Source organism: Phalacrocorax carbo, chromosome Z (assembly GCF_963921805.1).
Source record: "Phalacrocorax carbo chromosome Z, bPhaCar2.1, whole genome shotgun sequence".
Classification (NCBI taxonomy): Eukaryota; Metazoa; Chordata; class Aves; order Suliformes; family Phalacrocoracidae; genus Phalacrocorax; species Phalacrocorax carbo.
The window spans coordinates 6382578-6406387 of NC_087548.1; the positions used below are offsets into that span (position 1 = coordinate 6382578).

The 23810-nt window shown below is 43.9% G+C and overlaps 1 long non-coding RNA gene across 1 annotated transcript in view; it reads left to right on the forward strand.

Moving 5' to 3' along the window:
- Positions 1 to 20856, forward strand: part of LOC135310459 (uncharacterized) — a 52544-nt gene extending 31688 nt beyond the window's left edge. Inside the window, exon 4 of the long non-coding RNA XR_010370520.1 lies at positions 18090 to 20856. This is a non-coding gene — a long non-coding RNA (uncharacterized LOC135310459). The remainder of the gene's footprint in view (positions 1 to 18089) is intronic.
- The last annotated feature ends 2954 nt before the right edge of the window (positions 20857 to 23810 follow it).

The window sequence follows — 23810 nt, forward strand, 5'->3', positions numbered from 1 at the left end:
CCTTAACGCTGGAGACAGTTGCATGTGTGGCCTTGCTGTTTGCCAGGGAGATCCCAACACACACTCTGACATATGATTCTGCTCCAGAAGGCAGGGGACGGCAACATTCAGCCTGTGCCCTCAGCTGGAAGAAGTATGGATGGATGCATAGATACAATCGGATATATCACAAACCATTAAATATGCTTGTTTTCAAAGAATAAGGAGGTTTTCTGAGTTGCTGAACCAAGCTATTCCTTCAGCTTTCAGCCACTATCTTTAACTACCTTTAACAGACCAGGGAGTGTGCTTACAAATATTTCAACACAAGGCTTTTCAGTTGTTAGGAAATAAGTCAAATGTGACTAGATAGAGCCAGTTGTCATGCAAGCTTCTCATACTTTTGCCAGGCTGTCGCTATATGCAGTACCTATATACCACCATATAGAATAGTGGCTGTTACAGCTAAGGGTTTTGTATAGCAAGGCTGAACATATGAGAGGGCCCTGAATTTCTTTAGTCTTGAGGCACATATATATGATCCCAAATATAGGACATGCAAAATAATTGCCTCTTTAAAGAAGACATGTTATGCTGGTAGGTAGATGGTGTTACTAACGGCTCCTGAATATCCTTTTAATGTTTCAGTGATAAATTTATATGTTCAGAGGGTAAGTTTGGTTAATGGAATCAAACATGCACATTTTCTGAGGCTGAGAAATTAGAATTCCCCATCTCACTTTGAAGACTATTTTTACAGATGTGTTCATTCAAGGAACCTCACAGGTAACTGTGTGGGGTGATCAGCAAAGGGCAACCCCATCTGCTCCAAACCTCGATTTCCTTTAAAGGATATTATTTTTAATGGTTTCTTCTCCTTCATTTGTTTCTGAGACTGTAAATTCAGGTTTCACCTATGCTCAAAAGAGAATGAAAGGCCCTTTTACCTTTAAGGTGAAATAGGTATCGGTACAAATACAAATTTTGATCTTTAGGCTGTCACTGGTCTCACTAAGTAGTGAAAAAGCATAAACACAGTGGTGAGGGAACAGAATGTTTTCTGAAGGGAGGAGATTTTGTAGACAGACAGCTTGCGATTGTATTTAGATTTTACTCTCAATGGTCAATTAATATTTTCTGCCTTTTGTAACCAAAGTAAAACAATAGTCCTTTCAATAAGCATCCCTGATATCACCCTGAAGGCTTTTAGAAGCTGGGACACTCAACTGTTTGCAAGAACGTTGATGGTGACACCAGTGTCGTACCAGAGCTCAGGGTTAGAATAGGTTTGCCCAACCTCTGACCTCCAGCCTGCTCCATCCAATTGTCCCAGGTTATTAGGAGGGATACGTTGCCACCGCCTGATGACTGTGAGATGGCTCTGAAGTGAAGTGAAAAATGGTCAGGAAACATTTGGCTTTTGCCGTTCACCTCTCATCGGGCAGCGGTCACATCACAAAAATGCACCACCAAGAGCTGACCTGTCACCTGCCTGTCTTTACAAACGAGGCCAGAGGAAAACGAATGTGGAGACCAAGCGATCCTCCCCCATGTAAGGGTTCAGGTCAGGGCTGAGGGCACTTTGGCTGGGGGCCAGCCAGACCAGGCAGGCTGGTGAGAGTGAGTGTGGTTTTGTCTCTGATCCGTCCCTGCGTGTTCTTTGGGTAAACTCAGGGCTTCAAGGTCCAGAGCTGCCAGTCAAGCATCTTTCATCAGCACAGGAAAAAACTCCTCACTTCCCTTGCCTGCCACTTCCCAACAAACCTCTGAGGCCTGCTGAAACTTTTATACCAGTTTCATGGTTGATCCTGAAAACCAGAACTGTGCTTAATAAGCTGTTCAGGTAGAATGGGCCAAATCGTCTGCTGATGTAAACCAGAGGCAATGTTTTACATTGCATTACATTTACTTTAACCTCTATGAACACAACCCACCAGAAGACTTGGCCCTTTAGTATCAAGAACTTTTAAAGAACACACATAATGAAAATAAAATAAGAAAACAGCAACATGAAAGCACATGTAGACTTGCAGATTTCAGATCCTCTTACCTCAAACAGAGCACAAAGGGAAAGATAAATGGTATTTTGTTGCAAGCAGAAAGCAGATGAGAAATGTGTAGGGTTCATGATCCAATGTGAGAAAATGTTTATTTTCTTTGCCTGCGGAAAAGAAAATAAAGTAAATCCAGCTAACTAACAGCTCAGCCATTTTTCTCTATGCTCAGTTGCCCCCACCTGATTGCATTATGGCAAGACTGGCTCATGTCACAGAAATTTTTCGTTCCCCAGTACAGCTTCATGGCTGGAGAGCAGGTTGGAGATGTTGTTGTTGTTTTCTTTTCTTCTCCTCTAACGTGCCTCCTTCTGGTGTACCAGCTTGGTGCTGCTCTTTTTGTGGATGTGGGATTTCATCTGCCTACACTGTGCTCCATGCTGGATGTCTCTAATGAGATCATTTGGACTTGGATTTCAGTTGGCACTGGTGACCCCCAAGTACAAAGGCCTGAATTAAAAATAAGATCGCTGAATCTTTTTTCTTTTTTTCTTCTTTTTCTTTTTTTTTTTTGAGGGAAGGAGGATTAAGGGGTAAAGACAAAAAGAAAATTAATTTATATTCATGTGAAACTGAAACCTTGGCTTAACTAAAGTCTTCAAGAGTTTGGAAAGTAGTTTAGTTTAGAAATCAGCACTGGACTTTTCACTTAGCTATTAGAAATAAAATCATGGTGTGTCTTTCTGATCTACATTTTATATTGCTTTTTTTCTCTTTCTTCCTTCTTTGATCCATAAGAAGTTTCTCTTTGGAGAGGGAGCTGGGGAAATGAACTGTACCAGGCCTCTCTAATGAGTGGTGGGACGTTCCCCTCCCCAACCCTCTCCTCCTTGCATTAGCTTTTCTTTGGTTCCAGGCCTAAAGAGTTTCTGTAAGTCAGTACTGACTAATGTCAGTCTGGTTTGTCCTTGAACTTAATATATTGGGGAATGAATAGAGGTCTCATCCTGGTCCCTAGCTGACAATGAACCTACCCTTGAAGAGGAGGTTGTAATTAGCTTCTCTGCTGGCATCCTTAGAAGAAGAAGTAGGGATTGATTGGGCTCTGTAGACCAAATTGCCTACTTGCCACTAAAAGAAAGATCAGTATATTGTTTCAGAATAATGTAAGGCTGGTGCTGCTCCCATTCAGACGGTATGGAGTGAGATGGATCTTGCGTGGTGTAAGCGAGCAATGGTCCATTGAAGATGAATTCAATGGGTGATCTTGTCTGGTACAAAGGTTTGTTTCAACTCATGAATTATGCATGAGGCTCACTCATTTGATCACCATTTCATGCTCCTCTCTCAGAGTTCCTCACTCAGCCACATCACAGGGAGAGAACGCACTGCTGTGATGGCATGCAGCTTTGTGTGGCTTGTCCCCAGCCCAAGCCCAAGGGTAGCACCTCTCCCAGGCCCCCAGCTTGCAGAGTGAGTCCTTCCCTATCAGCACATGCATTGGGTACAAATATACTTTGGACAGCCCAGGGTAAAATGGTTGCAGTGCCAGTTTGGCACTTTTCACAAATAAAATCACGTAATTTAAGTGTACGATGAACTAGTGATGAAAGGGGTTGTGTCTCAGAAAAATTCTACTTTTCCTGTTGTACCTAATAAAACTTCTAACTTTTCCCCAAAAATATTTATAGATAGTGTTTCTTTCCTTTCAGCTAGCAGTCACAACTAGAATGACAATATTGCTGGGAAATAGTACAAACCACTGCGGAACATCCAAAAGCTTGGCTGGCTTCATCCTGTTTTCTGCACAGCAGGCCCTGACTTTAATATCTCATCTTAACAGAGAACAATTTCTCTGGGAAAAGCAATAATCACACAATTTGCTCACTGTGCCTCTGTATAGTTGCAGGCTCTCAATGGGAAAGGAGGCAAGTCATTTGGATTTCTATTGGATACAGCACTGAAAAAATAGACATTGCTGAAACCTTCAGATGTGTTCATCTTATTTTTCGTTGCAGACCAGCTTCTGTATGCTCAGAGACACCTCATGTTAATGATGAAACTTCTCAAATGAGTAATATGGGAAAGGAGAGGAAATCAGCTTTTTCCTTCGGCAATCTTTTCCGAAACCCAAATCCCAGAGGTGAAAGTGGGAAGGCAGGAATGCTAACAAGGCAACTTACATGTCGTCCTGGTAACAGAAAACATCTTATTGTGTGCCAGAGGGTCTCTTGCATAAGGCAGCTGGGGTGACTGCCTCTACTGGGGTTCGAGGTTGATGATGACTGGGATGGTGTAAATTAAATCTTTCACCCTCTTCCTAAGACTCAAACCTCTTGAACCCTGACACTGGACTGAGTCCTTCAGTGATGACCCAGGAGGTCTTCCTGTATCCCCAAAATTCCCATGCTATAAGTCCCACTTCCATTCTGACAGCTCACTGCCATGCCAGTGACTATATGCTTTCAAGATGCTTTAAGTACAGCAGAGAAACAGAAATATTACAGCAAATCACCCCTAGGGGCACACAGCTGATCAGCAATGCTGGATATTGTCTGTAGTGTTCATGCTGTGGGCGGCATCTTGTTGCTTTCACCAGTCGGACCGTCTGGTTTGTGGCTCCTGTAACTGTGGAGGGCTGGAGACCCTCACAGGGGACATGACTCAAAGGCACAGCCTGGAGATAGAGGCAGCAACACCTGTGGGAACGCAAAGATTGGGCGAGACGGTGGGAATAAGAGACACTGTTAAGGTAATTACCGTAAAAATAAAAACCCTTCCCACATGCTAAAATCCTGACTTCTGTGTTATCACTCACTCTCTCTTTTTAAAGTGTGAATTTAGTGCTGCTGTAGAGCGCCTAAGTGTCAGGTTTGGGGAGTGATGTCTCTGTCCCTTGGACATGGGGAAGAAACTGAGCAAACTTTCTTCCACAAAAGCCTGCAAATGTATTTCAGCTCCAGCCATGCAGCCTGATCGGGAACGGCGGAGAGGAGAGCCCTTCCAAGGAAGGATCCCAGAGAAATCCCACAGATACTCCAGATACATGGCGCAAGGCATCTGGAGAAACTACCGCAACTCCTGACACTGCAGAGCCCACAGTGCAGCTGAGTGGTTAAGCGCGAGTTAAAGCACAAACTAATTTAAGTGCATGGTTAGCTGCTTTGCCAAGTCAGGAATAACAAGGTGGTCACGTTCCATGTCCCTGATTCTGACGTGTGGCTGAACAGCGCTGGCTCAACCAAGTCCTGCAGGGAGGTTTACAAGGACTTCTCTGGACCCGCACGCCTTCACTGTGCCCGGATGGCTTGTTTCATGATGGTGTTAATTCCACTGGCGTGAAAACTGGCTGAATTTGGGTGTGAAACACGAAGCTGATGCTTTTCTCTTTCCAACATGGCTTGCCACTGGGTTACTAGGTCTAGCAGTTGCAAGAGCCGGGCTGGATGGCAGTTCCCGTTGTCCTGGAGATGGAGCATTATCATTCTGCTGCTGGCTTCACTCCATCCGGCTCCGTCAGCATCACTCACTGCCACCCTCCTGTGCCCCTCTGCATGTCTCAGGCTGTCTCTTTGAATCTTTCCTTGAGACTGCTTGGTTTTCCTCCAGGCAGCGGCTGTGAAACACTGACTGCTCAGACCTGAGCGAGAGCCCCATGCTGAGCAATGAAGAGCCACATGCAGCTCGGCAGCCGTAGCCTTGGACTCTGCGCCGGTGAGCAGCAGCACAGGCCAGGGCCGGCACATGGTTCACATCAGATTGCTATGTTTTATTTTCTTGAGTTGTTTTTATTAATAGCTGTTTCTAGATAGACTTCCTGAGCTGTGTTCACTATGCACTTGCTAGTGTAAACTCCACTGTGTTCACACCTCCAGCTGGTTACATGGATACTACATTTCTATGCCTTAGCCGTCCCTGGGTCTGATTTCTGCCAACTGGAAGCTTGCATGTATTTTGAATTTTCACCAGAAGCAGTGAGGAGTTGTATGAACCCAGAAAGCAGCCCACAAATGGTGTCACAGGATCATAGTGTTGTGTTAACAACACTAGAGCATAATTTGGATAAAGCTTTATTTCTTATCCAAGCCCGTTTCTATAAAATTATTTTCCCCAGCTGGAATACATGCTTTGGTTTTGTGCTGTATTTAGTTTATTTTTTTCTGGTTGAGCAGAATTAATGTTTCCTTAGATGCTTCTTCTACTTCATGGAGATATTTCTTTGCTTTCCCGTTAGGATATTGGGGTTGAGCTATTTCAGAGCCGTCATCAGCCTTAACTAAGGACAGTACTATTTCCTTTGGCACAAGGCAGTAGGTCTTAATGTTTCTGTATAGCAAAGACCATCCTTTAACTGCCTTAAGGAGAAAGCTGGAAAATCTGTGATAATGGGTTAAATCCATGGCTAATAGAGTTGAATGCAGTTAACTGTTACAATTGGATGTTATCATATATGGCCCAAGTAACTTACAGCCCTGAAATTACTGGTGAACTAAGGTATGATTTTAAGATGTCTAAAATGGTTGAACTTTATAGACCTCAGTCCATGGACTGCGACAAATGCAGCAGTGGCAACGGTAAGTTCCGCAGCTGGGCGCTGGATCGGGGCGGACAAGGGGGTGTCCGGAGCCACGGCAGCCCGAGGAAGCGCAGAGTGGCCCGGCAGCTGTTGCGAGGGAGGCCGATGCGGCCTAGGCGTTGTCACGAGCAACTGTGGGAGATTTAAATGGCCCCAGGGAGCGCAAGCAAACAGGAGGGCGGTGACCAGGACGGGCGTGGCGCTGCAGCAGGGCGTGGCGCGGCAGCCAGGGCGTGGCGCGGCAGCCAGGGCGTGGCGCGGCAGTTCACACAGGCAGAGCGGGCCGGGAGGGTGCTGCATCCTGCCTGTAGGCACACAGCCCAGGAAGATCTCTAGGTCTCTGCCAGGGTGGTGAGCACTCACCGCAGAGCCAATACCAGTGTTATCATGGAGAAAGCCCCAGAGAGGTCTGATGCACCCACCCAGATGGAGCTGGAGGCTTCAGTACAGTCAGCAGGTTGCAACGTGTGCCCCAACCCCTCGCCTGGTGAGAAGGTAAGTACCTGCACAAGGTGTGCACAGGTTGATGATCTGCTGTGCCAGGAAGCTGAATTGCAAGAGATGGTTAGAAGGCTGAGTAATGTTAGTAGAACTGAGGCAGAGGTGGATAGGTGGTCTCAGAACCATGCTCTTGTAGCAGACACTGCTAAGGTGGAGGTACCTTGGACCCTGGTGACCCGCAGAAGCAGGGCTCTACCTCAGCCCCCACCTCCCAGTACACCACCAGCAACAGATTTGTAGCTTCAGCAGCTGCAGACACCCACAAGCAAGGTCCGCAAGGTGTAGCTGTACCAGCAGCACAGAGTGGATACTGTAAAAAGAAGAGACAAGTGCTCATATTGGGTGACTCTCTGTTAAAAGGCACTGAGGCACCCGTCTGCCAACGTGACAGTCACGAGAGGCTTCTCCCTTCCGGGAGCTAAGATCTGAGCCATCGCTGAGAAGGAGCCACAACTTGTCAAGAGCACTGACGGCTGTCCTCTGCTACTCTTCCATGTGGGCACAAATGATGCTGCAAACCAGAGCCTGGGCAGAACTAAGGAAGACTATAAAGCTCTGGGAAAGCAAGTGAAAAATATTGGTGACCAAGTTATCTTCTCCTCCATATTACCTGTTGGAGAGAAATGGGCGACTAGAAATAGGCAAATAATACAGATCAGCTCCTGGCTACATGGCTGGTGTCAACGTGAGGGTTTTGGCTTTTATGACAACGTGATGTTCCTCAACAACCATAGGCTGCTGGGAGGGATGGACTCCACCTCTCTGGAAGGGGCAAGGGAATCTTTGGCAGCAGGCTGGCCAACTTTCTGAGGAGGGCTTTAAATGGAGGGACTCGGGGCAAGGGGGACAAACTGGCAATGCTGATGCCATCACACACAATGGGTGAGTAAGACAAGACAACCTGAGCAGTGATAAAGGCGTCATGGTGGCCTCATGCGATGGCAACCAGGAGACCAACCACCTCAACGGTTTGCATGGCTGTAGTGGGTCCTTGTGCACCCCTCTGCGGAAGCCCAGGTGCTCAAGCACCTTTCTGAAATGCCTGTACACCAACGCACGCAGCATGGGGAATAAACTGGAGGAACTCGAGGTCTGTGTGTGGTCGCAGGGCCATGATCCCATTGCAGTCACAGAGACATGATGGGATAGCTCACGTGACTGGAGTGTGGTCAAGGGTGGCTACAGGTTTATCAGGAATGACACACCAGCAAGGCGAGGTGGGGGAGTTGCTTTTTATGTGAGGGAGCAACTGGACTGTATCGAGCTCTGCCTTGGAGTGGAAGGAGAACTAGTTGAGAGCTTGTGGGTAAAAATCAAGGGACAGCCAAATATGGGTGACACTGTAGTGGGCGTTTGCTGTAGGCCACCTGATCAGGAAGAGGAAGGTGATGAAGCTGTCTACAGACAGCTGGAAGTAGCCTCACAATTGCAGGCCCTGGTCCTCGTGGGGGACTTCAACCACCCTGATATTTGCTGGAAAAGCAACACGGAGAGCCATGCATGATCCAGAAGGTTCCTGTAGAGCACTGAGGACAACTTTTTGATGCACGTGGTGGAGGAGCCAATGAGGCGAGATGTGCTGCTTGACCTTATCCTAACAAACAAGGAAGGCTGGTTGAGGATGTGAGAGTTGGGGGTAGCCTTGGCTGCAGTGACCATGAGATGGTTGAGTTTAGGACACTGTGAGGTGGAAGCAGGGCAACAAGTTGGGTTACAACCTTGGACTTCAAGAGGGCCAAGTTTGGTCTCTTCAAAGACCTGCTTGGAGGAATCCCATGGGCTAGGACTTGAGAAGGCAGGGGCATCCAAGAGAGTTGGACAGTATTCAAGGACCACTTCCTCTGAGCTCAAGATTGGTGCATCCCTAGGAGGAAGAACTCAGACAGAGGAGCCAGGAGACCCGCATGGATGAGCAAAGAGATTCTAGAGAAACTCAAATGGTAGAAGGAGGTTCATAGTATGTGGGAAAAGGGACTGGCTACTTTGGAGGAATATAGGAATGTTGTCACGGTATGCAGAGATGTAATGAGGAAGGCCAAGGCCCACTTGGAATTAAATCTGTCAAGGGATGTCAAAGATAACAAGAAGGGCTTCTTTAAATACATTAACATTAAAGGAAGACTGGGGATACAGTGGGCCCTCTGCTGCACAAGGAAGGGGCCCTGGTGACCCAGGATGCAGAGAAGGTGGAGTTACTGAATGCTTTCTTTGCCTCGGTCTTCACTGCTAAGTCTGCCTCTCAGGTATCTCATCCCCCAGAGAAGGGAGGACAGATCTGGAGAAAGGAAGACTTACCATCAGTTGAGAAGAATTGGGTCAGAGATCACCTAGGCAAACTGGATGCTCACAGATCCATGGACGCCGATGGGATGTACCCGTGACTGCTGAGGAAGATGGCAGATGCTGTTGCTAAGCCACTCTCCATCATCTTTGATAGGTCATGGAGGACAGCAGAGGGCTCCGAGGACTGGAGGGCAGCAAATGTCACTCCGATCTTCAAAAAGGGCACGATGAAGGACCTGGAAAACTATAGGCCAGTCAACCTCACTGCCGTCCCTGGAAAGGTAATGGAACAGTTTATCCTGGAGGTCAGCTGCAGGCATGTAGAGGACAGGAAGTTTATCAGAAACAGTCAACATGGATTCACCAAGGGAAGATGATGCTTGACCAACCTGACAGACTTCTGTGATGGCATGACTGGCTGGGTTGATGACTGGAGAGCAGTGGATGTTGTTTACCTTGACTTCAGTAAGGTGTTCGACACTGTCTCCCATAGCATCCCCACGGGCAAGCTAAGGAAGGGTGGGTTGGATGAGACAATAGTGAAGTGGACTGAGAACTGGCTTAACAACAGAACTCAGAGTGATGTGATCAAAGGAACAGATCTGGATGGAGGCCTGTCACTAGTGGTGTTCCCCAGGGGTCTGTGCTGGGTCCATCAATGACCTGGATGATGGGATAGAGTGTAACCTCAGCAAGTTTGCTGATGATACCAAGCTGGGAGGAGCGGCTGATACACCAGAAGGCTGTGCTGTCATCCAGCAGGACCTGGACAGGCTGGAGAGCTGGGCCGAGTGGAACCTCATAAAATTCAACAAGAGCAAGTGTAAGGTCCTGCACCTGGGGAGGAACAACCCTCACACCAGCACAGGCTGGGGACTGAACTACTGGAAAGTGGCTCTCTTGAGGATGCCCTGGGGGTGCTGGTGGGCAGCGAGGTGACCCTGAGCCAGCACCGGGCCCTTGGGGCCAAGGAGGCCTATGGTACCCTGGGGTGCATTAAAAGGAGTGTGGCGAGCAGGTCAAGGGAGGTTATCCTCCCCCTCTTCTGTGCCCTAGTGAGATCACATTTGGAGTGCTGCATCCAGTTTTGCCCCCCCCCCATTTAAGAAGGACATGAAACTGCTTGAGCAAGTCCAGCAAAGAGCTACGAAGATGATGAGGGGCCTGGAGCATCTCCCTTATGAGGAAAGGCTGAGTGACCTGGGTTTGTTCAGCCTGGAGAAGAGAAGGCTGAGGATCTCATCAATGCCTATAAATATCTGAAGGGCGGGTGTCAGGACAATGCGACTAGGCTCTTTTCAGTAGTGCCTAATGACAGGACAAGGGGCAATGGGCACAAGTTGGAATATGGGAAGTTCCACCTCAATATGAGAAAATAACTCCTTCGCTGTGCGGGTGCCAGAGCAGGGGCACAGGCTGCCCAGAGCGGCTGTGGGGTCCCTTCCCTGGAGACATTCACCCCCTGCCTGGACGCGGCCCTGTGCCCCTGCTCTGGGGGTGCCTGCTCCAGCAGGGGATTGGACAAGATGATCTCCAGAGGTCCCTTCCAACCCCCACCAATCTGTGATTCTGTGATCCTGAAATCTAATGTCTAAGCAGCATTCACATGTAGTCCATAGATCTCATCGAATGCTGACTTGTGTTCTGCTTGTTTGTAGCTTCCAAGGTTGGTTTAAGGAAAACTAAAACATTTATTATAGCTTTTTAATGCTACTTTCTGCTGGAAGCATTTGTACTAGTTGGCACAGAAACATCCTAATGACCGAGAAAGGAAGACATGGCTAAAAGGTTCGTAATGCAGGGGGGAAGTGCCTGTGTAGAAATTTATGTGCTTGTTTGTGGTCTGCTCTCTACATTTCAGGATCTGCATTCTGGATAATAAATTCCTTAGAACAATATGGAAAAATTGTACTAGACAATTCTTTTTCTGTTGTCCTGTAATCATGAATTTCAAGGCCACATAGAATGATGGTGTTCATCTGCTTCTTGGTTACCATGGGCTGTGGAGAGTTACTCAGTAATCCATATGTGGAGCTCTAAATTCTGCTGTCAAAACCTTGAGAAAATAACCAAAAGCAGAGGAAATTCTCCTTCATCCTGAGCAAGGTATTCTAGTGGTTAATTACCTATACATGCTGTGGGTGAAGGCTGACCTTTGTAAATAGTGAAAATGTTGTTATGGGCAAATTTTTAACTGTACTTTCCCGTTCATTTATTACAGAGTCTTTTGAAAAGGAATTTCATGTTAATTTGGTCTTGCGTAAATTTCATGCTTAGGGAAAATAAGAAGTTAATAGCACTGATTTCTTCCAGGTGCATGACAAAAATGGATTTGCAACATTAACTATGTGGCTAATGTGCAGTGTTGTAGAAACATGCTCCATTTACTATTAAACTGAATTTTTAGTGGCAGAGGTGAGAACAAAGGTATGGCTGAGCAGGACAGCACGTAAAAAAAAAGTCTTACACCATCATCTGCTGGTCATGAGTGCTGTTCCACACCACCCACCCAAACTGAGAGCCAGACACAATCATCACCAGGGAGAGAAGGGCCAAGAGCTGTTTTTAAAAACAGCTGAGAGGGAGTGGGGCAAAGAATACTGTGAAAAAAGCACAGAACAAAAAGAAAATAATAACCAAGAAAAGTATCTGAGATAAAGACCGGCAGGGTAGAAGAGGTGGAGAGGTTGCACCCTACATTAAGGAAAACCTCAAATGTCTCAAAGTCATCTATGGTGATTGCGACTGCTCTATTGAATGCCTCTGGGTTAAAGTCAAAGGGGTCGTCTCCAAGCAGGACCCCACAGTGGGCGTCTGCTACCGACCTCCTAACCATGATGAAGATGCCGATGAAGCAATACTTGGGGCACTAAAGCAAGATTCTGGCCAACAGAACCTGGTCCTTATGGGTGATTTCAACTACCCAGGCATCTGCTGGAAGAACAATACGGCAGCTCACTTGTTATCCACCAAGTTCCTGGAATGCATAGAGGACTGTTTCCTCACACAAACGTTAGATGTGCCAACCAGGAATGAGGCACTGCTGGACTTGCTATTCACAAACCGAGAAAGCCAGCTTTGTAATACCTTGGTTAGTGATAGCCTTGGCTGCAGTGACCACAATATTGTGGAGTTCGGGATCCTGCTGAGCTGCTTAGGTCAGCTCTAAGACAAGGGTTCTGGATTTTAGAAGAGTAAACTTCAGCTAGCTCAGAGCTCAGCTGGGAGGGATTCCATGGGGTGCTTCCATGGAAGACAAAGGAGCTAGTGAGAGCTGGGAGTTCTTCAAGAACTCTCTTGGAAGCACAGAATCAGTTTATCCCCTATAAAGGAAAGGGAAGTAAGTGGAGCAAGAGGCCCCTTTTGGCTCAACCATGACCTCCTGTGTCTATTCAAATCCAAAAGGGAAGCATACCAGAGATGGAGAAGTGGAGGATTATCCATCAAGAGCTACAAGGGCATTGCCAGAGTGTGCAGAGATGCAGTTAGAAAAGAAAAAGCCCAGCTCAAATTGAAACTGGCTGTAGATGTCAAAAATAACAAGAAAGGTTTCTTCAGACATGTCAACCACAAGCAGAAACAGAAGGAAAACGTAGGCCCACTGTTAAATGGAAAAGGAGGGTCAATCACCAATGATGCTGAAAAGGCAGAGGTCCTCAACACTCTCTTCACCTCTGCCTTTACCAGCACTGTCGGGTCCCAGGCTTTAGGAATGAAATTGCTGGTTGATCCAAACACTGACCCACCATCAGTGAAGGAAGAGTTAGTACATGAGTTATTACAGGAACTTGACCCCTCTGTACAAATCAATGGGCCCTGATGGCCATCCACCCGAGGGTGTAGAGAGCACGTTGACATCATTGCAAGGCCACTTTCCATAATCTTTGAGAAGTCGTGGAGAACAGGGGATGTCCCAGAGGACTGGAGGAAGGCAAATGTTACCCCTATCTACAAGAAGGGCTCGAAGGAGGATCTGGGTAACTATAGGCCCATCAGCCTTACTTCAATCCCTGGGAAAGTTATGGAACGAATCCCCCTGGGGGCCATCACAAGTCAATTGAAGCACGTGATTGGCAAAAGCCAACATGGCTTCACTAAGGGCAGATCGTGCTTGACAAACCTGGTGGCTTTCTATGACAAAGTGACTTGCCTGGTTGACATGGGGCAAGCAGTGGACATTGTCTACCTGGGCTTCTCCAAGGCCTTTGATACAGTCCCCCACAGTCTCCTCCTGGAGAAATTAATGTGTTATGGCCTTGACAAGGGGTCTGTGCAGTGGGTGGGGAACTGGCTGACAGGCCGCACCCAAAGGGTGGTGGTAAATAGCTCTTTCTCCAAGTGGCAACCTGTCACTGGTGGGGTCCCCCAGGGATCCATATTGGGCCCAATGTTATTCCATCCTCATAAGTGATCTGGATAAAGGGATCAACTGTAGCCTGATGAAGTTTGCAGATGACACCAAGTTGGGTGGGGAAGTAGACACTCCAGAAGGGAGAGCTGCTCTGGAGGGAGACCTGGAGAGGCTGGAAGAGTGGGCCAGCAAGAACCTTATGAAGTTCAACAAGGACAAGTGTAAGGTCTTGCACCTGGGAAAATGTAATCTGGGAGTGCAGCACAGACTGGGATCCACCTGGCTGGAGGGCAGCTCTGTGGAAAGGGACCTGGGGGTCCTGGTGGACAGAAAGCTCAACATGAGCAAACAGTGGCTGCTGCGGCCAAGGAGGCCAACAGGATGCTGGGTTGCATCAAAAAAGGCATCACCAGCAGAGAGAAAGAAGTCATCATCCCGCTCTACTCTGCGCTTGTCAGGCCACACCTGGAGTGCTGTGTGCAGTTCTGGTCCCCGCTGCACAAAAAGGGTGTGGCCAGGCTGGAAGGGGTCCAGAGAAGGGCCACCAAGATGATCAAAGGACTGGGAAGCTGCCATACGAGGATAGGCTGGGAGAGCTGGGTTTGTTCAGCCTTGAGAAAAGGAGGCTCAGGGGGATCTCATCGCCGTGTACCAGTACTTAAGGGGTAGCTACAAAGAAGATGGAGGCTCCCTTTTTCCAGAGTCCCATGGAGAGGACACGGGGGAATGGACACAAGTTGCTCTTGGGGAGATTCCGACTGGGCACGAGAGGGACATTTTTCACACTGAGGACAGTCACCCATTGGAATAATCTCCCCAGGGAAGGGGTTGACTCGGCCACGTTGGACACTTTTAAGATTCGGCTGGGCAGGGTGCTGGGCCATCTTGTCTAGACTGGGCTCTTCCCAGAAAGGTTGGACTAGATGATTCCTGAGGACCCTTCCAGCCTGGGATTCTGAGAGTCCGTGATAACCAACATCCACTTGGAAGCAGGAAGGTGAAGGATTTGGAAATTATTAAAGTACCATGCATAATTCTTGCTGAAGTAAAATGTTGTTTAGCTTTTCTACCATCAGATAGATGGTTTTGTTGTGCATAGAAATGAATCCATGCCACATCTCTGCCTAGATGACTAGCTCTGATGAGGTTTGATAGATGTGCTAATCTGCATCTCAGAAGTGAAGGATGTGATGGCATTGAGACATGGCCGCTTCTGTTTCCCCAGTCCAAATGAGCAAGTACCTTATCACAGGAGTTGGTTAGTAGGGAACAGGTTTACAGTGAAAATTAATTCAGAAATCAGAGCCCTTTGGAAATTCCTCTTTACTTACTTTCTATTGAAATTTCGTGTTGCTGGAAAAAATCACTTTATTGTTGGAAACTACACAGGTGCCATATTAAGAAATGCACAGTCTGAGAAAAGCAGTTTACAAATCCATATGCTGTATATGGTTATTCAGTGAGCCACTGATTATCCTCCAACAGGGCCTACAAGCAGATGCCTAAGGAAATAGTGTAGAAAAAATCCCATTCAGCTTCCTAAGGCACTTTTTGAGCCAAACATAGCATTGAGATCAGTTTGTTTAATAGCTACCAATTGACCAAGGAAAAAGAAAAAAATATTTAGGATGATTTATTTGAAAATAGCTTCCTTTACACATCTATGAATTAACGTCTTTAGGCTGTTGATGACCAAGCATGAACCATATGAAACTGATTCAAAATAACATCAAATCCTATGACCAATATATAGTTTTGAATATCAAAAAAGGGACACTAAATAATGAGACCAGATCAACTAAGCCGGGAGGCTAGGGAAGATATAAAAGTAAGATACATGAATAAGACAAGAGATATATCCTGGAGAATGAAGCACATACATAAACCAAATCTTGTGGAGAACACATAAAACAGAACTGATCAGGAATGAGACATGGCCAAGCACAAAAAAGATTTCTTAGAAGACAAGGCTTTCTCAGAACTCATTTAGATAATGTGTTAAACTGTAAGATTAATGCCAACTTTTCTATACATTTCACTATGAGAGTAGGAAAATGTTCTAGTAAAAATCATTCAAGATGTCTTTGTAACAGCCACATCAGTCTATAATTGTGTCAAAACTGCTAATCCTGGAGTGAAAAGCATTGAAATTTCTTATCTTCCAAAGTCCAACTCTATCCATGAGACCAAGATTGTGTCTACACTTAGTCACCCTGCCACACTGGGATATGACAGGTATGAGGCGTGATTGTACCTTTGACACTAACATGATACCTTTTAAAGGCAAATAAGGATGTACAGTCCAAACAAAAGTTCTGTGGTGTGAGTGCAGAACTGAAAAGTTATCAATGATTTATTGCCAATGAAGTTCTGCAGGGATATGCCCAGCACTGTAATGTTTTAATTAATGACCTGAATTATAGAAGAGTAGGTATGCCTATTGAACTTGCAAATGATGTGAAACTGAAAAGAAATGGAGGATGCAAGCCTCCCTGAGGTTTAGAATTCAAGCTGAGCTTGTAAAAATTGATGCAATGACCTGAAGGAAAAAGAATAGGGAACAACTGTGTAAAAAAATCTTTTATAAAATGTTAGGTTGGGCAATGACTGGTCCAACCCCACATAAATGATGTCATAGCAAATACCAAGCTGAACAAAATCAACACCATTATTGGTGATAAAAAATCACTACCTTATTGGGGTGCACAAATAGAAGAAATGAGCATATCTAATGAGCAATGCTGAAATTTCCACTGGACAATATTTTCCTGGTTTTAGCACCACAAATGAAGAAAGTTGGGAATCAAGTGGAGGCTGGAAGAAATTCAGGAGAGGGTAACAGAAATAATGTGAGGTTTAGAGATTGGAACAGCTGGGAGAAATTGAAACAACTGAAGTTATTTAAATATGTAAAGAGAGTGGAGTAGACTTCATAACCATTTTCACATAAAAAATACTGTGTTAGGAGGAAGAAGCAAAGTAAGAGCTGTTGTCCTTGTTTCCTAGGTTTAGGATGAGTAATAATGGGCTGAAATTGCAGCAGGATTTTCAAAAGTCTAGTAGTATTAGGGGATTTGTTACTGTATTATATTACCTGTCGTGATATTGTGAAAGTCTTCAATAAGAAGTTAAGCAAACATCTGCATGAATGACATAATGGATTTAGTTCAGTTTAAGGCATGGGAGTGTTTTTTACAGTCTTTCTGTGATGCTTTTTTTACCCTCAACTCTATAATTACAATGGTGAAATGGGAAATCAGGCACTCTATTAGAGAGAAACATTTCAGCAGAAGTTAACAATTTCTGTGAGTCTTTAGATCAAAGATGGATACCCTACAGCATAGAAGCTGGATATGATCCAAGACTCTATGCACATAGCTTGTCACCCTACTATATTTTGGGGATGTGACATGGTTATGGAGCAAAAGTAATGCATACGTTAATAGGAGAGCCAAAAAAGGTGTCAGAGAATCTTGTTTGGTCCTCACCAAGGAAAAGTTTTCCTATAAAAATGCATATTCAAACTCTCTAGGGTTTATGAATCATCTACTGAACTATAGCAGTGCTTTGAAACTACCCATTGCCATGTTCTTAATTGAACCAATAGCTGAAAAAGTGTCAATAGTGGCAATTAATCATAAAGATTTTCACTTGTACTTCTAGTTTTTTCAAGGAAGGCAAGAGTTCCATAAGGTCAAGTCTCCTACAAAACTACTTTTGTTGGGGAAATGAAGCAAGACCATTTGTCAACATTGAGAATGCTCATTTTGGCTGAAACTAAATTACCTAGGGAGCCAAAAAATGATGAATTTACAGATGGTTGATGTCAAGGCAAGTTGCCAGATTCTTTTCCCTGGCCTTTTCTACAGGGACAAAACAATGTTGAATTGATACTTTGCACACCTTTTCTCTCCTTTCCTCAATGCATGTAAAAAATAACAGGCAAAAAAAATGCCTATAAGGTCAATAAAACTAAATAATCAGAGTATACAATTTGCAGTTCAGCGTATGCATATTTACCATTAGAAATTTTTTTTTATAATCGTTTTCAGAGATTATACATTTTGTTTATGGATGACTAATTAAAAAATAGTTATCTTCAGCTAGGAGAATGAATGGGCTGTAAAATCTAAACAAACATGGAGGATGTTGCCATTTCTTTATATCACACCTAAGAATGTTTTTCGCAGTGGTAAAAGACATACTGAACCAGCCACAAAATATTGTTGAGGTATGCTCACAAGTATAATAACAAATACTGCTCAGTCAAGGGTATACCAGCTTCCTAAAACACCTCATTTCTAATTTTGGTGGTCTTGCATTAACACGAAAAACAGAAGAACTTAAATAATATCATACAAACTTGTAAACAAATTATTTTTCTCTCCCCAGCTTGATTGCATAGGAAACAATCAGCAGATGATCACCACTTGTGCCTACCGAGGAAGATCTCCTGGACTAATCTACTCTGACTGCATACACCATATTGCTCTATGTACTTGCATATCAACCAAGAAAACGTCTTATCCCCCAACTTGGAGAATTTTTGCTTACTGAACTGATGGGAATCTTAAAATTGAAAAAGAAACAGAAAGCAATGGTTTTAGGTGAAAGCATTATAACAGTGACATAACTTTTAATTCTCATTGAGAAATTTGCAGTCATCTTTATCCATTCAAAAGAAGTCTCTGAAATCTTTGGGGCAGGACTGTCTAATACCTGGCCTATCTGGCATCTGTTTATTTTCCTATCTAGTTCGTAAAAGCCTTTGAAATCATCCTCTACAAGTATATACCTGCATTGACAGGGCTCAGTAGATAGTAAGGACAGTCATAAATTTCCAGATTGTGAATTATGATATGCCGACTATCAGTCCATTCCACCCAACAGTATTTCTGGATAAACCAGGGTTTCAGGTGTGATGTTCCAGTGACAGTTTGAGAAGCTAAATTCTGGTTTTTAAATAATGTCTATTTTCTGTCTTGTATACTGGGCATGTGTGAGAGCATGTGTGTGTGAGTGTGTCCTTGTCACTGGGGGAAACAGTTTTTACTGCTATAGGTAAGAAAGCTTGCATCCCAAAGATCATTTTAATCCTTAAATCCAGTTTCTACTATGAGAAAAAGCTAAGTCCAGAAACTGATGGGACATGCTGTCATGAAAACCAACTGCATGATTCCTATGAACCCTCATCTGTCCTCCTTTCTGGTATTAGCTTAAGGAAAAACAAGCAAAAAAAAACCCCAAACAAAACAAAAAAACATGGACTCTGCCTGAAAAACACCTCACAAGGTGTGACTGAAGAAGTCTATGTGCAGCCAATATCTATAATGGGAGGCACATTTAATAAGCTGTGTTTATAACTTGGTTTGAATCTGGCCAAACACAAAAAATATCTCTTTTCTAATGAAAAGCCAGATAGAACCTCCATGCAGAAGTACCAATTTACTGGTGTTCCCTCTCCTCAGGGTTGTGGCAGGAAAGATCTTTGCCCAGTTAAGTGTACTTAAAACACGTGAGGCATCCAGTGAGTACCTTCTTTCACTCTCTCTCCATATTTCCCAGTGAAACCAGAAAAATATTTACAGGCAGAAAGTGGGTAGTGGATTACGTATGTGTTGTAAAAGTGACTAGTTGCCCCTAGAAAATAATTAATAATTGTAGCAGTGGATATATATGTATAGATTGTAGAAGCTCAATGTGTCAGAGCTATCGGGTTCAAAGAGCAGCCGAAGACTGTGAATACCCAAACTCTGCAACACTGTCCTTCTGGGGTAGATGTTAGACTGAGGCTGCTGACCATATGTCTCCTATAAGTGATGAGAATGATAAGCAGCCCAGATCACTGGGATTCCAAGTCAGCATCCAGAGGGGTTTCTTTCCAGTCCATGGAGCTCCTAGGCCAACTTTATTCTTTAACTGAATGCTTCAGTACCTAAAGTTAGGAAGAAATCAAGACTACTAATATTGGTACTACTATTGGTAGTTTAATATGATACCTCTCTAATACTAAATAAGGCCAAATTCTTTTCCCTTTTAAGGACTAGGGAAATCAATAGCTTTTAAAAGGTTTTTCCACAGGATATTAATATCAGTAATATTTTATTTAGAACATACATTGAAAATAAATATACATATCTGAAACAAAATGAAGAATTGCACACACAGAAGTCTGAAAATTCATGAAGTCACATTACTGAAAAAGATCATGGCCAAAGACGAAAACAAAAACTGTTTTACAGACCACTTATACTGCAGCACAAGGAGGACATACAGAAGAGGAGGTATCGTTACTAGGAGCAGTAGAGGCTGCAGGAGCTGGTTTCCGTGAGAAACATCAAGCCTTACACAGAGATTAGTTTTACTCATGGCAGCTATTATCCATGACTTACAGAATTAGCCTTGTTCTCCATTTTCCATATTTGGGCTTCATCTTCCAGCTGGTGTCATTCCAGCTTCTCCCATTGATCTTTCTGGCACTTGAAACTTGTTACAGCCACAAGCAAAATAATTATCCTTATTCCCTGGAACACCATAGTCTAGTTCTGTGGACAACCCTTTGTTATCCTTCTTTTGCCTCAGACATGCAGTATTCTGAAAATGCCACTTCTTCCTTCAAATCCACGCTCAGGTACCTTTATTCAACCCACTTTATTAAACTTCTTTCCACCTCTGATTTTAACTAAGAAAGCACTGCCTCTTTGTTCCACATCCCTAAAATGCAGTTTTTCTCCTAAAACTATAGCTGAACATTTCTTCTTTCTGCTCCACTCTCCTGAAAGCTCAGAGTATCAGGATGAACCTGTAAAGACCCTATGAACAACACAGTTCAGGTGATATTCCAGCATGAATGAATGTATATACACTTTTGAGTGGTGGGGGGTTACACCGCCTGGATAGGTGCAATGTATACACAGGACTGCTCAGAAAGACAAATGTTGCTGCTTAGTTCTCCCTTCTCTAGCTTTAATGCCTTGCCCTAAAACCTCAGTCCTCTTATCTGCTTTTACAGCTTCTCACATTGCCCCTGTCAGTTCCACTGAATAAATGATGTCATCCTTGTCTGCTTGAATGTTTACTTCTTTCTGCACTGCCCTTGGCACAGAATACTCTTCCCAAAACTAATCCATCCTGAAAGCCATTTTTCTTTTCCTTCCAATCTACCCTCAAGGCCTGTAGTAAAATGGCAGCTGCAAATGGCTAAGCAGATGCTAAGAATGTAAAAGCTTTTTGAAGTATCTGCCTCCTGAAACCAACTCTGCAATCTCAAAGTGAGCACCTGAACTCCCAACACAGGCACAGGAAGACTCAGGCGACTCAAGATATGACTGACTGCGAAAAGCAGAGCGAGGAGATGACTAGTGTTAGCCTGCTGAACAAGCAGCTTTCAGACCCGCTAAGGGCTGGTGCATGTCTGAAAAAAACCCACCAGAGTCTTTATGTCTTAGTTATCTTAGTCGGAGCATCAGGGACACACTGCCCACTGCTCTCTGATCAAAGCTCAGAGCCCCTAGTGGAATGAAGCCAAGAAAACTGTTTTTCTTTACAATAGAAGGAAGCGGTAACAGCAGCTGCAGCTGATGCCATGTGTTTGTACACCAGTTTGCTGGCTAAGCTCTTCTGTCAGGAAGGAGAAGTGACAGGCTCACTCAGTTTCTTGACATGCCAGAGAACTTCCAAGCATCTACCTTGTTTTGAAAGAAAGTAGTAGACAAAACAGACATCTGACTCTGACAGACATCTCCTCTAACAGATATGTAACAAAACCATCACCTACAACAAACCAGGGAGAGAAAGAGCTTACCTGTGAATGTAGGTGGAGCTTGACCAGCCAGCTGGGGGTGAGCTGCGATCCAGTGTTGCAAGCCCTGAGCCTTCTAAAACCAAACTAAATCACTAGAAGGTTAGGTTGAGGTGGTGGTTTGGAAGGGTGTACCTTGCCAAGGACGTAGGCCTCAGGACTCCTCTCCAGGTTTATATAATTTATATAATTTGTCCTGTGGAAGAGTGGAGAAGGTAACTTAGGTTTCTAGCATCCTATTCCCTAAGTCTTTCTCTTATAAAGTGCAGCTACTTTATCACTGCTGTTTGGTGGAGTATGTATTTATACATTATCCAGTGTAATGAGACCGTAAGCTAAGTGTTTTGGGAAGGACTAATACAAATTATATAAATGATAACAGAGAAATGAAGAAAAGCTATGAATCTGGAGCAAAATCCCACATCTTCTCCAAGTGCTTGTTCCTTATTTATGAGCTTTGCTGTACTGTAGGATTCTGTGCAAGGTTCTGAGTGTGCTTTTCACTTGACACAGCACAATCCAAACAAAGAGCTATTTAACAGGCGTTTTCTCTTTATCTTCTTACTTACATGTACCAAAAAACTACCAAGTGAGCCATTCAAATAAAGTATACTCCTTCCCTTTAATTGAATTTACTGGTTTCAATATAATTGCAGATTCAGCACCATTATTTAATTTCAGGTTTTAATGAATGTTGTCAGATCTCCTTAAGGGATACACATGAGGCTGATGAAGTGGCTTCTGGTTCACTTGTGCCATGTAGTTTTAATTTTTATTTAACCAAAAAAAGCTTTACCCCTCTGCCTTCCCTTGACCTATATGACACACCTCTGAACATCTCTGTGTGTTACACCTGTAGGAAAATGTTCCCCTGTGTATGCAGCCCCCTTATACCTTTGGGGTCATTGCTAGCCTCTTATTCTTCCTTGCAGCATCTGTTCATGTTGCACAGAAGCAGAAGAAAATAGGGTCTACAAGGATTCATGTAATGCATTTTCTCCAGGTATAGCTACCTGACTGGGGTATCATCCAGGTCTGTAGATCCTGATGTGGCAGATATCGCACAGTAGCTATCCCCACACAGAGTCATTTCATTATTTATCAGTGTAGCTGTTCAAAGGCTCCCTCCTTCCCCCAAAATATCGTACCTCTATTGTGCTGATTCACCACCTAAGTTTTGGGAGGTGAGAGAGCACCTGATATATGAAGACTCACAGCGCTGCTGCACAGGACAGAAATGGATGTGCTGTTGAATGTGATAATCAGAGTAATTAGCAGAGATTAATAAGAAATATTTCAGAGACCTCTTTTCGAGCTATACCATGGGGCCATTTTCCGTTTTAAAAAGATCAAAATATTATCATCAGCTACTTAAACCTTAAATGTTAAAGAAATGTTTATAAAAACTTCTTGGTGTCCTGAAGATAATTCATTCTTGATTCCCTCCCATCCATGTGACCAACTTAGCCAGTTACTGTCTCAGAAAACAGCTACAAATTTTTACTCTCTGCTTCCCTCATTTTTCCTTCAAAAATCAAGAAAGAAAGAAAGTATTCTCAAAGGGCATAAATTATTCCCCCAAATAGTGTTATGTTTCTTCCTATAAAAATGTTACCAAAAATCTAACCTGCTTACAGAAATGGAAGATAAGAACCTAGGAGATAAAATTGAGATAAACTATACCAAATGTCTTTCTTTAAACAACTCGAACACAACTTGTGGGCCAGAATGTGGGAACATCCAATTGCGCTTGCTTTGCAGCACATTTTACCAATATCAAATAGAACTGATTAAAACAAGAAATGAGAGCTGGTAAAAGGACTGAAAAGAAGGGGGAAGAAATATTGATAAGACTGGATATGTGGCATAAACATAAGCAAAAGGTAAGGAGTGAAAATAAGAATATTGAAGAGCAATGGCACAGTGTAAAAGTATATTTATATCATGGCCCTCTAGTCCTAGGTCCTCCTTAGTCTTACAGATAAACTATGAGAGAAAATACAACTCCAAAGTGCTCTTTTAAGTTATATATTTGTGTTTGTTTAACATCAAAGATAAAAAATCTTCAAGCCAGTGTCAACCCAACTAAACCTTGGTGTAGTGGTATTAGTTTAGACAGCAACAATACAACCAGACTGCTTGGTTCTGTCCCTTAGGTGACATAATTAAATACGTAATTATACGATTTCTGATTTCAGAGCCAGTTCTCTTGATACATAGCCTGGAGTCATTTCACGAAGCTCTCTATGCAGATAACTTGATCATATTGTAAGTACATGCCACCCATTTAACTGGAATTATTTAGAACTGATAGAAAATCAGAAT